Genomic DNA, 4,320 nt, shown 5'->3' on the forward strand with positions numbered 1-4,320 from the left:
TAGTATTTAGTCTTAAATTTTAGCTATTCTAAAAAACATTGAACATTTTTTTAACTTTAATTTAAACACCCTGTTCAAGATAATAACATATTTTAATAATTACGGACTATTAGTTAAAGTAAATAAACTTCATAACATATTTTAATAATTAATTAATATTGATTGCATTATTAAAACGTTGGATTCGTGTCAACAATGGTGATATGATAATTTTATCAGGATAAAGTACTATTCGTTAGTACCTGTTAAAGACTCACTAACCCTTTGTTTTTGTGTGCACTTTATTGCTATGTTAATGGGTTTTGTTGAAAATTTTCAGGTACAAAACCTTGGCAGTTAACTGAAATTGTACATCAAACTCAATGCCTAACGGTTTCCATGCCAGAATGCTCGGATGCAAAGGTTTTCACCTATTTTCTCTGTCAATTTTCTTGTGGTTCATCTTTCCTACTAACCAATAATTGGTTCTTTAAATAATAAATAAGGTGCAAGTATTACTTATATAATTCTCTAAGGTTTCACGACTGACTCAATGCTGAAATGATTCTGTTAAGGTTGCCCGACTTCTGTATACAAAGTCTGGTGTTGGCATCATGACAGTGAGTTTAAATGGTATTTATAAACTATGGAAGTGGTTCCATAATAGACAAAATCCAAGCGCAAAGGTAGAGAAAGGATTGTTTTTTTTTTTTTTTTTCTTGCTTTATGGTTTGCATAATGTGACGTTGGGAAAATGAGTCTCTAAACTCTGTGGGGTCTAAAGGCCACTGCCAATTCTGTTCCACAATATTGGCAAACAAACAGTGGTCTTTTGATGATTAATGATGTGTCAGGTGTCAACATTGAGGAAATAGTTCCTTGCATAGCACTCTCCAATGATGACTACTTCGTTGCATCAGCATTTGGTAGAAAGATTTCATTGTTTAGCATGAAAACATTTGGGTTACAGGTAATTGATCCAATTTATTACAGTAACAATTTTTTTTGGCTTATAACATATCAATATTATTAATTAGTAGATTTGTTAGATGTTAGATTAGATGTGCGTGATAGACTGATAGTTATATGTGATGTAGGAAATGACAACATTCATGTCTCCATCTGCATCAACTTTCTTAGCTCACGATCCTTGTGTTTATGAAAATATTGCAATTGGTACAGAGGATTCAATCATATATTTATACAATTTTGTAAAAGAAAAGGTAATTCCTCTTATCAACACTCATCATATTTTGTTGCATTCATTATCTGTATGCTAATTTAATTAATTTAATCAATTTTAAAATATAGGTTATTGCCAAACTTAAAGGCCATCAGAATTGTATCACTGGTCTAGCATTTTCTACCAACCCATACATGCTGGTTTCATCTGGTGCTGATGCCCAGGTAATTATAGGTCCATTATATTGTTTCCTCATAAGCAAACGATTGATAAACAATCACGCATTGCATGATCCTTTCAATTAACAGTTGAACGTACTATACCATGAGTAATCATATGTGGGGAACGGATCAATTTTTTTTTTTTTTTTTTGGTAGAAACCTCAAGGTTCAAAACTAACCAAAGATTTGTGCTTTCTATGTTTTCCACTCTATGCATACAAAATTTAATTATTTTAACAAAAAATTAACTACAATTAACAGTTGAACGTACCATGAGTAATCATATTTGGGGAACAGAGTGTTGAAATTGAGGATTGAAAGGCCTGGTGGGTGGAGAATAAACACCCTCTGTCAATAAAAGATTACGATAGATTGTATCTCCCTACATATTCTATATTTCTATGTACCTCTATATATACTAAACAATATACTAAATTAATTCTAATAGGAATAGGAAACTAAGTCCACCCTACTAGGAGCTTCCTAATATTCAATAAAGGTTTCTTAATCTTCAACACTTCCCCTCAAGTTGGAACATTTGGATGTTCCAAGCATGGATCAAAACAAGCACTCTACCTCACTCAAAATTACAAATGAAAATTAAATGCAACTAGAGGATACCAGTGCTGGATGGCTTCGGAGGGACAATGCTATACATAAACATTGGGAATGAAGGCACTAGAGGCGAAGCTTGTCACGAACAACCTTGTGAATGAAGGCACCAAGGGTAAAGATTAACACGAACACCATTGCAGCAATATAAGCATTCTAGGATGGATGACTTCAAAAGAGATTGCGCTATGCCTGACCCTTCATTGGGAATGATTCGAATGAAGACAAATGCACCAAGAATGAAGCTAAACACAATTCTTGGGAATAAAGATGAACACACCAAGGACGGAGCTGAACACGATCTTGGGAATGAACACACCGATGATGGAATTGAACACGAACCTCGGGAATGAAGATGAACACACTAAGGATAGAGTTGAACATGAACAACCTCCAGATAACACAATATACACTCTAGGACATTCCAATTTCCAACAAAGCCTTCATCGAGAGCGGTAGAGGCGAAAAAGGGAGTAAAGAATAGCAAAGGATACAGTAGAGCCCATAGTAATGAAGATAAATCCAAAGCAACGAGAAGAAGATAACTAGGAAAACAAAGTAAAATAGAACACTGTTTGATTGTAGATAGTCACATTCCCCCTTACTTGAAATATGGGAAATAATCAAAGGCCTTTATAGTAGTGCTACAACTAGACACCCATGGGATAAGGCATATTGGAGATAAAGAAACAAACACGGTTATGCCAAAACACAAACACTTTGGGAGAAGTTTGGCAACAAATCCAAAACAAAGGCTTCAAATTTCACCAAAAAGGTCCAAAGACGGGCAAAACAACAATTTGGGAAAAATTTCACCGGAAAAATACATCACAAGCATATAGATGGAGTCGTGGAGGACTATGAAGAGAGCTTGAAAAATTAGCCGGAAAATATCGTCGGAGGTAAACTCACGCACCGGCGCATGACGAAGGTCGCGGGCAGCGGTGGAGGAAGGAGACCAAATTTTCCAGTTAAGGTCGCAAAAGGGAGAGGAATCCATCAGTGTGGGAGGTGAGATCACAAAATCACCGGAAAAGAGGAGATTTGGCCGAAAACAGATGGGATCTTCGGCGATGGTTGGAGGCGCGTGCGGTGGAGGATGGCGATGGTTTTTTACGGCGAAGACTCGTGACGAGGTTCCGAGTAAGGCTGTGGTGTTAGTTTCTTCGAACAATAGCCAGAAGAGCATCAGAACGACATGGGCAGCCGCGTATTGCCAAAAAAAAATGGTGTTTTCAGAAATTTTAGAAAGAAGATAGCCTATAAAACTTAGACTCTGATAGCATGTTGAAAGGCCAGGCCGGTGGAGAATAACCACCATCCGCCAGTTAGGCGGAAGCAAAATATGTGAGAAAACCAAAGGAAAAGAGAATAGAAAGAATATATTATTATGAAAGATTACAATTGATTGTATAGTATCTCCCAATATACTCTATATTTCTATGTACCTCTATATATACTAAACAATATACTAAATTAATCCTAATAGGAATAGGAAACTAAGTCCACCCTACTAAGAGTTTCCTAATATTCAATAAAGATTTCCTAATATTTAAGACTGTAGAAATTATTTTTTTTTTGTATAAACCTCAAGGGTCCAAACTAACCAAAGATTTGTGCTTTCTATGTTTTCCACTCTATGCATACCAAAATTTAATTATTTTAACAAAAAATTAACGACAAACCCACATATATTTGTAATTTGTGTTGGAAAATAAAATGAAATTAAAATGGCATGTAAATGGTTATTTTGAGGCTTTGTTTTGGGTGGAATCTACTTTAAATTTGGTTCAATTAATGTGGTCTCAAATTCGCCAAGTACCTTGTGCTCAGATGACATGTAGTGACCTTTCTTATGTGGGACTGTGGGAGGTCATTGGGACTGTGGGAGGTCATGAGATCGAGCCTCAGTTGAGATGTTGTTGACTCTAAAAAAGAATAATGTGTGAATGTGAAATAGATTATTAAAGTATACACAAAGTTAGGAAAAATAAATTTTGAAAGATTTTGAAGAAACCTTGGTTGTACATCAAAATGTCAAGTAAGTTTGAATTACAATAAATACATTTTAACTTTTTTAGATTATTTAAAATGTGGTGCTAAAAGACTCTCACCCTACAAATTATATCATGGTCATGGACCAGCTCTCTCCACCCTAAACCCTGAACCCAATTATAGAGGCTCCTGGCAAACCTTTTTCCTCTAGAAATATTTTGAATTAATTCCTGAATTCCATACAGTTTTCTCAATTCAAGTGAACTTTTCTTTCAGCTTTGCGTGTGGAACATTTTAGCCAGATGGAAAAAGAGAAAATCAGTTCGCATC

The sequence above is a fragment of the Ipomoea nil genome, unplaced genomic scaffold (genome assembly GCF_001879475.1).
Source record: "Ipomoea nil cultivar Tokyo-kokei standard unplaced genomic scaffold, Asagao_1.1 scaffold3400, whole genome shotgun sequence".
NCBI lineage: Eukaryota > Viridiplantae > Streptophyta > Magnoliopsida > Solanales > Convolvulaceae > Ipomoea > Ipomoea nil.